A 12,723-nucleotide genomic window follows, 5' to 3' on the forward strand; every position below is an offset into this window, starting at 1 on the left:
CTCCTCATCACGTTATCCCTCCACTCCACCTGGAGCTTGCCACATGCTTCTGTCCCTTCATATGCTTCTCTTCCCAGAATGTCCTTCTCCCTTCATCTTGTTATCTTCTAATCACCCCTCAAAACTCCTCTCAGTCATTTTCTTCCGGGGGAAACCTGATTTTATATTTGCTTTCCAAACAAGTGCCTTCATTCTCTGGCAGTTTTCCCCCTTTAAAATAAAGCAAGGAGAGAAAATTATTAATTCTGGAACTGAATTTGAAAAAAAAAAATACTATGCAGTTCACTTGAAAGATGCTTCTGCAAATGTAAAGTTATGTGATTGGGAGAAAAATATCTGTGATTCTAATGTTAAGAACATCGTATTTCTTCAGCATAAGCATAGAAGCTTTGGTGAAAGGTTTCTGCTTTGCTGTTTATGAAACCACTTGCACTTCTAGCATAATTTGGTGCAGTATTACTATAAAAGAAACAGCTTAGTATGAAAATACAGCACCCATTAACTCTTCCTCAGATTCTCAAAGTCTGAAATAAAGTTAATTGGATTTGTTCACAACTCTAACAACCAGTCTATAAGAGTGTTTTTGAAAGGATATTCCATGGAACGCTGGTTCTAAGAGATAAGTATTATGTGAAAATGGATTTTGTGATACAAATAAATTGAGGAAATATAGAGTTAAACAAAATTGCTTGTTTTCCCCCTGGTAACTCAGAGGTTTTAGTATGCTAATATGCACTGGCTGTCTCCCAGAAGGGTCTGTGGCTTATAGAATAGCTAGACTGATTTGTAGACCAAAAAACCCTTCTGTTTGGGATCGAATCATGTCCCTCACCAAAGATATGTTCAGATCTTAATCCGTGTTCCTGAGGGTGTGAATCCATTTGTAAATAGGACCTTTGAAGATGTTATTAGTATTTAGGGTGTGGCCAAACTGAATGATGGCGGGCCTTAGTCTAATGTGGCTGAAGTCCTTTAAACAAAGAAAATTGTACACAAAAGTAGAAAACAGAAGTCAGAAAGGTCAGAAAATGATGCAGATTGCTATGTGATGGAGGCAGAGATATAATCCAAGGAGTCCCAAGGGTTGTGTGAAGCTGGTACCAGAACATACAGAACCAGGAGAAAACATGGCCTGGTGAGGACTTGATTTTGGACTCCTAACCTCTGAAACTATATTTTTTAAGCCAAGCTGTATGTGGAATTTGTCATAGCAGCTCAGGCAGACTAAGAACAACTCTTCTATCACAGACCATTTTGTACCTCTTATCTTCTGTGAAATACATTTTTGGAAAAGTTGCTCTGTAAGGCTATGCATATGGTCTATGAGACAGACAGTGATTGTCCCAAATACTTGTGGATAAAACCTCAGACTCAAGGAAAAAAGAGCTTTAGATTCTACAAGTGAGGAGGAAGTACTTACCCTCTTCACTATCCTTTGCCACAAATTCTTCTGTCCTCTCAAAAAGTATAGTGGCTGAAACTCTACTGGACTGCTGAATATAATTTACTATGCCACTGTGCCCACCTCTGAGTCAAGAGAGTACATCAAGAATGCATTTTTTTGGCACAGTGCTAATATTTATCTGCTTTCCTTTGCCAGGCTTTTTTGGAAGAGTGAAGAGAAAAAAGAGAATGGATGCTGTGTATAGGCTTAGTGTATGGATGGGAATGTAGTTAGTGGAGCAGGAGAGGAGATGTGGGTGGATGGTCAACTGGACTGGGCATGGCTGGACAGGGTGCAGGGTGTATGAAGAAACAGCATGCAGATGTGGGGCATTTTTGGGACTTGGAGTTGTCCTGAATGATATTGCAGGGACAGATACAGGCCATTATACATCCTGGCATAACCCACTGAATGGACTGGGGGAGAGTGTGAACTACAATGTAAACTATAATCCATGTGGTGTAGCAGTGCTTCAAAATGTATTCACCAAATGCAATGAATGTGCCACAATGATGAAAGAAGTTGTTAAAGTGGGAGGAGTGGTGGGGGGTAGGGGGTCAGATATATGGGAGCCTCTTATATTTTTCAATGTAACATTTTTTTGTGATTTATGTATCTTTTTAAAAAAAGTTAAATTTTTAAAAATTAAAAAAAAAAATGTCTGACTAAATACACAAGCATGTGGGAAAGGCCCAGAAAACTCTATGGTCAAACACTTAGAGTAAAATTTTAAAACAAAAGGAAGTATGGCTCCCTCTTAATGTTGCCTCTACCCTACTCCTACTTAGTTTATAAAGAGGGAAATTTTCTTTTTCAGTACATTCTTTTTGTCCTTATTTTTTTAATGTTACATTAAAAAAAACTGAGGTCCCCATGTAACCCCCACCCCACTCACACCACCCCTCCCACAAGAGGAAACTTTTATTGAAAAATGTAGGAAGAAAAAAAGCAAATACTATCAAATTATGTAGTATGTGTGTACAGTTTTTCTTTTACCAAAGATAACAAAAATCTAGGATGCTTGGTTAAAAAAACTTTGAACAAATAAATGTCTCCATAAATTGGACATTGGAATAGTGTTGTAGCAGAGAGAAGTTGGGTGAATGTGGTACTGAAGGCTAGGACGTGAGAAGCTGAGAAGGAAGATTTATTAGTAGCTGGCCAGGCTCAGCGGACTCCCATCCTAATAAAAAACCAAACTCTGAATAGGGTTTTTGGGTCCCTTTTAGGAGTGGGGAGTCAAATGGTGCTTTTATGAAAAAGGACTTTCTTTGTTAGTTTCTTAAAGTTTTAAGTGTTTTATCTGAGTATCAGATAGGTTTTGAATTAACACATATCCCTCACATGCCAGGTAAGCTTGAATTAACACATATCCTCCTGGTAAGTTTGAATTAACACATATCCCTCACCTTCCAGGTAAATGAACACATTTAGTCTGCATCCTTCCTGGATATCCCAAGCATATAGAGCCTATATCAGTTACTTGGCTTTCCAGGAACTAGGCATACTTGGGTACAGAATAAGTTCGAATTTATGCACAAGCTATATTAATATTAGTTAGGGCTCCTAGAAAGTTACTTAATGCACTTTGGAGAACAATGTCAAAGCAAAGGAACATGACAGTTCCATTGGGGTTACCCCATACTAAGCTTATATATATATATATTTACATTTTTAGCTCACACAATCAAGACAAATCAAAAGTCACATTAGCATAGGGTGCAAGCTTTGCCCTCAGTCTTAACACCATGTGTCTTTGTCATTTGTGAGATTGTCTTGGCCAGGAAAAAGCTACCAAAAAGTGCTTACTTCTTCAGAAAAGACATTCATTTTAGGAATTCTTGGATGTCTGTTAATAAGAATTGCTCCTTATTTTCATATAATATTTTTAATTTACAAAGCCATGCAGGGGTGTCCCCCATGTAGGGGAGCCCCACATGCAAGGAGTGTGCCCTGTAAGAAGAGCCGCCCAGCACGAAAGAAAGTGCAGCCTGCCCAGGAATGGCACTGCACACATGGAGAACTGACACAATAAGATGACGCAACAAAAAGAAACACAGATTCCTGTGCCGCTGACAACAACAGAAGCGGAAAAAGAAGACGCAGCAAATAGACACAGAGAACAGACAACTGGGAGGGGGACGACAAATAAATAAATAAATCTTTAAAAAAAAAAAAGTACTTTCAATATGTTATTATTCATTACCTTCCGACCACATCATGAAATTAAAGAAAAGCACCGAGTATACATTGTTATATATATTAGAGCATTTTTAGGGACAGAAGAGAGGACCTTTAATATCATTCATTTGATAATTCAATAAATATTTGCTGAAAGGCCACAATGTGGTAGGTCCTATGCTAGGCTCTGGGGACTGTATAACCTAGAAGGCACGCACATCTAGAGGAATGAGACAGAAAGTAAACAAATAATAAAATATATCATGTAGTGATAAGGAATATAAAGGCAATAAAACAGGGAAATGGCCAGAGAAAGATGGATGTGGAGTGGTGGCTCCCTTAAATGTGTGGGTCAATGAAGAATTTATTATGGTGGTGACCTTTAAGCTGAGACCAAAAGAATGAGTGGGCAGATAGCCATGCATTGGGTGGTAGCTGAAGGGACACTTGGGTCTTCAATTTTAGTAAGAGCATGTTTGTGTGCTGATGACTTTGACCAGAATGATAGCAATAGAGGTGGATGGAAGTAGTCAGATTTTGGCGGTAGATGTGACAAGATTTGCTGATGGATTTAGAAATGGGGTGTGAGAAAGTGAGGGATGAAAGATGACAGCGCAGTTTTCAGTCTGAACATCTGAAGATGGTGTTGCCATTTACCAAAACAGGGAAAATCGGGAGTTTGGCTTGAGTTGTCAATTAGAAACCTAAATGAAGATGTTGAGAAGGAATGTGTTTGTGAGTGTGTGTATGCATGAATCTGGAGTTCGGGAGAGAGGTCCAGGCTGGAGAGATAAATTTGGGGAATTATCAGCATGCATATGCTATGCAAGCCATGAGACTTTAGACCACAAAGGGAATGAGTATAATTGTAGAACAAAGAGGTCTCAGGATTGAACCCTGGGGTTCTCTAGTCATTAGAGTTGGCAAACAGAAAAGATTCCAGGGAGGAAGGAGTGATCTTTGTACCACACTGCTGATGATCAAATTAAAAAATGTGAATTGATCCATGAGTTTAGCAACATGGGGATCATTGATGAAAAGAAGTGTCTGTGGAATGGTGGGAGTAAACACCTGATGAAGGTGGGGGAGGCTCATGAGAAACTGGGATAGGAAGAATTAAAGACCATGAGTAGAGACTGCTTTTCCTAGAAGTTCTGTCTTAAGGGGAACATTGATGTTTGTTCCTCAAATAACTACCAAATGAGGATGGGTGATGAAGTTAGCTCTTGGCCATATTCCAGGCAGCAGAGAAAGCCTAGGATGGGTTGTATCTGTGACATTCCTGATTAACCTCCCAAGCTGGCATAAGGAAGTCATAGGGAGATGAGGTTACATTTATAAATGAAGGAATATGAGTAGAATTAGGGGAACACTGAGGGCTATTTAAATATTCAGAAACTAGTAACAGTGGGAAGCCACTATCCCCTCCAAGCTTCAAGGGCAAAGGCAGAGAGCGCAGTGAGAACTAAAGCATGGGGTATTTTGCTCAAGATTCTGACAGAAACACCCTCAGCACGTAATCTGAAGAGCATTTAATCAAGGGATTGTTTATGGAGTTGTGAAGAGAGCTCACAGAACCAATAAAGGATGCTAAGGCATTCCAGAGCTAACTTTCTTATTTCATGGGTTCGTGCCCAATACTTCATTGAGGGAATTTAAGGACAACTAAAGCAGGGCCTGTGATTTTTGATCAATGCTTAGGCAGGGTCTGTTCTAAATCCTTTGTCCCAACCCTAACCCTTCAGGCTGTAGATATGCATCATAGCAGATATGTGAGAGTAGGGGATAAAGATTACCTCTATTAGGACTGGATTGGACCTTTTTAGAGTCATATCTTTGCAATAACTCTGAACCTGACTCCAGGAAGAAAAACGTAGACCAGAAAATTGAATGTGAGACATGAGAAACTAGAAAGGTGAACGACTGAGCTTACGTGGGGTAGGCTGAGTAGGGAGGGATAAGAGAGCAAGTCCAGGCATAACTTCCGTGGCTGTGATATTTTAAAATCAGTGATTCTGCCTTGTTGTAAACATAATGCAGCCATGGTCCTGGAACTTGGTCGAGGGCTTAGGGTTGAACAGGATTTTCCTGCTTACTGAAATTTACAAAATATTTTAACCTCAGTGATTGTATTTAATGATCCCTGTAACTCTGTACAACAAGGAGGGACCTGCCATACCATTTAACTTAAAGATAAATTCGTTCACTCAACAGAAACCCATAGAGAACATATTAAGTGCCTGACACTGTTTTAGATGTTATGAATATAGTAGAAAACAGACAAAAATCAATGCTCTGACTAGATATTCAAAAAACAGATCCAATTTTATGCTGTCTATAAGAGACATACTTTAGATTCAAAGACATAAATAGATTGAAAGTAACAGGATGGAAAATGGTATACCGTGCAAACAGTAACCAAAAGAGAAATGGCGTAGCCATACTAATATCAGACAAAATAGATTTTAGAACAAAAATTGTTATTAGAGACAGAGAGGGAATTTTATAATGATGAAAGAATCAATCCATCCAGAGGCTATAAGAATCATAAATATGTATGCTTCTAACAACAGAACCCCAAAATACACGAAGCAAAACCAGAAAGAATTATTGGGAAAATACAGTTTAACAACAATAGTTAGTGATGTGAATGTTCCACTTCCAATAATGGATAGACCAATCAGGCAGAAAATCAACAAGGAAATAGAAATTTTGAACACTGTAAACCAACTAACTAACATCTATAAAATATGCCACCCAACAACAGCAGAATACACATTCTTCTTAAGTACATGTGGAAATTTTCCATGATTCACCATAATTTAGGCAATAAAACAAGTCTCACTATATTAAAAGAATTAAAATACTATGAAGTATATTCTCCAAGTATAGTGGAATGAAGTTACAAATCAATAACAGAGGGAAATTTGGGAAAACTACAAATATGTGGAAATTAAGCAACACACTCTTCAATTATTGGTGGGTCAAAGAAGAAATCACAGGGAAATTAGAAAAAAAATTTTATATGAATGAAAATGAAATCACAGCATGTCAAAATTTATGAGATACTCATAGATGCTGAAAGCAGTGATTACAGAAACATTTATAGCTGTAAATGCCAATATTAAAAAGGAGATCTCAAATTAATAGCATAAACTTCCACCTTAGAAGGAACTAAAAAAATTAGAGCAGACTAAACCCAAATCAAGAAGAAGGGAGGACATAATAAAGATTAGACCAAAAATAAATGAAATAGAGAATAGAAAAACAATAGAGAAAGTCAGCAAAGCCAAGATTTGGTTATTTGAAATGCTCAAAAAAATTGACAAATCTCTTGTCAAGTTGACCCCCCCAAAAAAAGAAAAATCAGAATACTCAAATTGTTAAAATTAGGAGTGAGAGAGGAGACATCACTATCAACCTTATAGAAATAAGAGACTATTATGAACAACTGTATACTAACAAATTAGATAACCTAGATTAAATGGACAAATTCCTAAAAAGACACAATCTACTATAACTTACTCAAGAAGAAATAGAAAATTTGAAGATACCTATAACAAGTAAAGAGACAAGAAACTTCCTACAAAGTAAATCTGAGACACTAGTGAATTCCACCAAGTATTAAAAAATATTAAAATCTATTGTTCACAAACTCTTCCAAAAAATAGAAGAGGATGGATAACTTTGTAACTCATTCTAGTGTTAACACTGATATCAAAACCAGACAAAGATATCACAAGAAAAGAAAATAGAGAGCAAAACTCTTTATGAACTTTATGCAAATATCTCCAATAAAACACAAGCAAACCAAATCCAGTGATTATAAAAGGGATTATAACTATGACTAAGTGGAATTTATCCCAGGAATACAAGGGCTTTTCAACATATGAAAATCAGCCAATATGATATAAAATATTAATAAAACAAGTACATACAATCATCTCAATATTGACAAAATCCAATACCCTTTCATGATAAAAAAAAAAAAAACAACACCCAAAAATCCAGGAATAGAAGAGAATTTCCTCAATCTGATAAAGAGTTAGCATCATACTAAGCCAAAAGCCTGAATGCTTTATCCCTGAGATCAGAAACAAGATAAGGATGCTTGCTCTCATTATTTCTATTCAGCATAGTGCCAGAGGTTATAAACAGGACAACTAGGCAATAAAAAGAAATAAAACAGTCAGACCAGAAAGGGGAAAAAAAACTATAATTATTGGCAGATAACATGATCTTATATATAGAAAATCCCAAGGAATCCACCAAAAGATATTAGAACTAATAAATGCATTAACATCCATTAACAAGGATGTAAAACAAATATACAAAAATTAATTAAATTTCTATATACTAGCAATGAACAATCTGAAAATTAAATTAAAACAATTTTATTCACAATACCATAAAAATACTTAGATATAAATTTAACAAAATTCATTGTTGTGCCTACTCCCACAGAAGCAGAATTGTCCTCCACCCATAATTTTGTGCAGATATTTGAACTGATGTTGCCACACAAGCACAGAGAGTCTGGGAAGGTCTTTACTAACATAATGAGACTTCCTGGGGAGAGCATGGAAGGCTTCCTAAGCCGGTACAAAAATGACTTGAGAGCGCTGGGAAAGCAGACTGGCTGGAGTCCTTATAATGGTTAGGGGTTGGGCTAGTATGAGTATTCTCATGCATGGTTTGAACTACTCAAGAGAACACCAGGCACTCTTATAGGCTTGAACAGATGAGTGGCAGAAAGGTAGAGAAAGTGGTGAAACTTAATAATTATTAGCAATCAAATATAAAAGAATGGAGTCAGACTCTTCATTACAGAAGTGTAAGACTTGTACAATGGAGACAGAATCTCAACACTGAGTCATTAAAGAATTCAATGAATTGAAAGACATTGCACATTCATGGATGTAAGTACATAATATTAATAAGATGACTATACTCTCCAAATTTATCTTTACATTCAGTGCAATCACTATCAAAATACCAGTACCCTCCCCCCCCCATTTTTTCTTTGCAGAAATTGGCAAACTGAAATAAAAATTCACATGGAAATACATGGGACACAGAATAGTGGAAAAAAATCTTGAAAAAGAAGATTAAAGTTGGGGGGCTCACACTTCCTACTCTCAAAACTTCTACAAAGCTATAGTAACCAAGAAAGTACAGTAATGGCATAAGGATAGACATATAGATCAATGGAATAAAATTGGGAGTCTGGAAATAAACCAACATGTCTATGGTCAACTGATTTTTGACAAGGGTGTCCATATCATTCAGTTGTTGAAGAATAGTTTGTTCAATAAATGGTACCAGGACAACTGGATACTCATATGTAAAAGAATGAGGTGGACCCCTACCTTAAACCATATACAAAAAATAACTCAAAATGGAACATATACTTAAATATATGAGATAAAACTCTAAAACTTTAATAAGAAAACATAGGAGTAAATCTTTTGGACCTTGCATTTAAGCAGTAGTTTCTTAAATAAGATACAAAGTACATGTAACAAAAAGAAAAAAATAGATAAATCAGTTATCAAAATTAAAAACTTTTCTGCTTCAAAGGACACCAGCAAGGAATTGGAAAGACAATCACAGAATGGGAAAAAATAATTTTAAATCACATATCTGATAAAAACTTTTTATCTAAGATATATAAAAAACTATTATAGCTCAACAATAAGACAAATAACTCAATTTCAAAATGGCACAAGGATTTGAATAAATGTTTCTTCTGAAAAAGATATACAAATGACCAATAAGCACACGGAAAGATGCTCAATATCATTAGCCATTAAGGAAATGCAGATGAAAACCACAATGAGATACCATTTCACAACCAGTAGAATGGCTACTATTAAACAATGGAAAAATAACAAGCGTTGGATAGGATGTGGAAAAATTGGAACACGAATACATTGATGTTGGGACTGTAAAATATTACAGCTCTTTGGAAAACAGTTTGGCTGTTCCTCAAAAATTTCAACAGAGTTAACATCTGACCCAGCAGTTCCACTCCTAGAAATTTCATTCAAGAGAAATGTAAATATATATTCATGTAAAAACTTGTACATGAGTGTTCATAACAGAACATAATTCGTATTAGTCCCAAAGTGGAAAAAACCCAACTGATGAATAGATAAACAAAATGTGGAATAGCCATACAGTGACATATTATTTGGCCATTAAATGAATGAAGTACTGATACATGCTACCATATGGATAAAAGTTGAAAACATTAGGCTAAGTGAATGATGGCAGACACAGAAGGTCACATATTATATCATTTTCATTTATATTAAATGTTCAAAATGGGCAAGCCCATAGAGACAGAAAATAGATTAGTGGTTTCTAAGGGTAGGGTGGAGGGGCAAATGGAGAGTGATTGCTCATAGAGACAAGTATTCTTTTAGGATGATGAAATGTTCTAAAATTAGATAATGGTGATGGTGATCTACATCTGGTGAGTATGCTAAAAAACATTGAGTTGTACACTTTAAATAGGTGGATTTTATGGTTTGTGAATTATATCTAGATAAGACTGTTATTAAAAAATCAGGGTTTGCATTCATGTGGGTGTGGAAGAAATAATATGTCAGTAAATTATCCAGTATTTTAAATGGTGCTGAGTGCTGGCTGTGGGGAAAAAATCAAGCAAGGAAGGGGAACAGGGCCAACTAGGTGCAAGGTGACCATTTAAATGAGGATGGTGAGAGAAGTTCTCATTGAGATGTCATTTGAGTAAAGACTAGAAGGAGATGAGGAAGTGAGCCTAGAGGCTATGTGAGGGAAAGTACGCCAGGCAGAGGGAGCCACAAGCAGAAAGACCCTCAGGAAGGAGCATGCCCAGAGTATTCAAGAGTCAACAATAAGGTCCATGTAGCTACTGTGGAATGAAATGGAAGAGTAGCAAGAGATGAGGCTGGAGGGGTAATATTGGGAGAGAGGGCTGGGATCATGATGGACATTGTAGGAAGTAACAACTGCAGCAAAATCCATCCAGGAACTTAAGGACAAGGATGGAAGCAAGGAGGCCAGTTAGAAGGCTATTACAGTAATCCAAGATTGAAAAGATGAAAATATACCCCGAATATCCAAAGTGAACCTGTGGTGACTAGTGTCCAAAGATGGCTCCTATTAAACCTCCCAGTAGTCCAGTAGACTGGAACCTTCCAATCCACAACCTGGTGTGGTCCCCTCCCATAATGAATTGAAGCTGGCCTATGACTTGCTTTAATCAATCACAGGCAGCAGAAGTAATGTTCTGTGATGCCTGAGCCCAGACAGCTTCCAATTTTTGTGTGTGAAAATTTTGGGAGCTCTGAACTGATGTGTAGAGGGAGCATTAGGAGAGGCCCATGGAGAGAAGGAGTCATCCCAGTCAAGTGTCCAGATGACTTCAGGCCCAGCCACTATCTGACTATCTCACCATATGAGAGTACAGACCAGTAGAAGATCTTCCCAGTCAACTCACAGAATTATTAGAGGTAATAAATGATGGTTATTGCTTTAAGTCACTAAGCTTGGGGTGTTTTGTTTACTGCAATAAGCATCTAAAACAGAAACGTAAAGCTATAAATCAAATAATTGACTTTATTAATATTGCTAAAAAATTGACCTAGCAGGTATCAGAGGGCCTTTTAACTTGTGAAAGGAGAACTGAGATTTACAGTGCTTTTACTGGGCAATTTTCCCAAATCTGTGATTCCAGAATGACTATAAACATTATTTGCCCCTTATGCATTGTTTACAAAACTGGTTCTACTGATATGATTTATGGGCAAACTTCCTTTTTAATCATGTATACCATATTTTCTGCCTTATGCTTGGTGTTCATTGAACAGATGCTTTGTTCTATATAAAGGGTGAAATGAACTAGGCTTAAAAGCCATTTTTAAGGGGCCTATTATATTTTGATTTGTTGTTTTGAAACCATGGACACTTGGGGACTGAGTTCATAATGCAGCAAAACAAACCAAAGTATTCCTGGACCAAAAAAAGTGGTATATTGAACACATGCATATAATTTTGTTCCATCCTAACCTCCACTTAAACTACAGAAAAGGAATTTTTAAGGCATTATTCTGATTATCTATTGCCATGTAATAAAATACCCCCAAAATTTTGGACTTAAAACAATAATTTTATTTTGCTAGTGATTTTGTGGTTAGAAATTGAGGAAGGGCTTGACTGGGCAACTTGATCTCCTCCATGTTGTAACAGCTGGAGTTGCCCAATCAAGTCTAGAAGATCTTTCCCAAGATAATTCACCCACATGGCTACCAAATTATCACTGGCTGTCCACTGGGACTCAGCCTGGTCTGGTGGCAAAGATCCTTGATGTTTCTCCATGTAGGCCTCTTCATGTGGCTGCTTGGACTTCCTCACTCTATGGTGGCTGGATTACAGATTGAGTGTTCCAAGAAAGAGGAAGCCAAACTGTGAGCTACTAGTCTCTTAAGGCCTGTTCATCAAAGTGGTAAATTGTCACTTCTACTGTATTCTGTTGGTCAAGCAAGCTACTAAGGTAAGTTCAGATTTAAGGAGGGGAATTAGGTTCCACTTCAAACTTGGAGGAATAGTAAAAAAATTTGCGGCTGTCTTTAATCTGCTAAGGCTGCAAACTCTCTAAGATGGGGAAACAAGACGAAACAAGAAAAACAAAATTTCAGGAGATGGCTAAAAAGTAAACTCATTTAGAAGACCTGAGAAAGTTGGATCTTGAGCAGGTAGGGATGAAAGAGTAGAGTTAAGCCAATATACACCACAACATCCTCAAAATATTCAGGAATGGAGGCCCCAAGTATGTCTGGAACTGGGAGGTAACGTAGAGATGGATTGAAAACTGTCATCTGATCCCTGTCCTCTTTCTCTATTCCAGGCTTCAGCAGTCTGTCCTAAAAACTCCACCTCCAAACAGAAAAGGGGATATTGATTTTTTGGAGAGGGTAAAAGCCTTGTCTAGGGAATGGGATATATCAGTTGAAGGCAGGAGTGCTCTATCAGAAATGTAGGTATTAGGTAATCACATACACAATTAATGCTGAGATTCCCCACCTTTCTCTTTCCCACATCCTCATCTT

Source organism: Dasypus novemcinctus, chromosome 23 (genome assembly GCF_030445035.2).
Source record: "Dasypus novemcinctus isolate mDasNov1 chromosome 23, mDasNov1.1.hap2, whole genome shotgun sequence".
NCBI classification, from domain to species: Eukaryota; Metazoa; Chordata; class Mammalia; order Cingulata; family Dasypodidae; genus Dasypus; species Dasypus novemcinctus.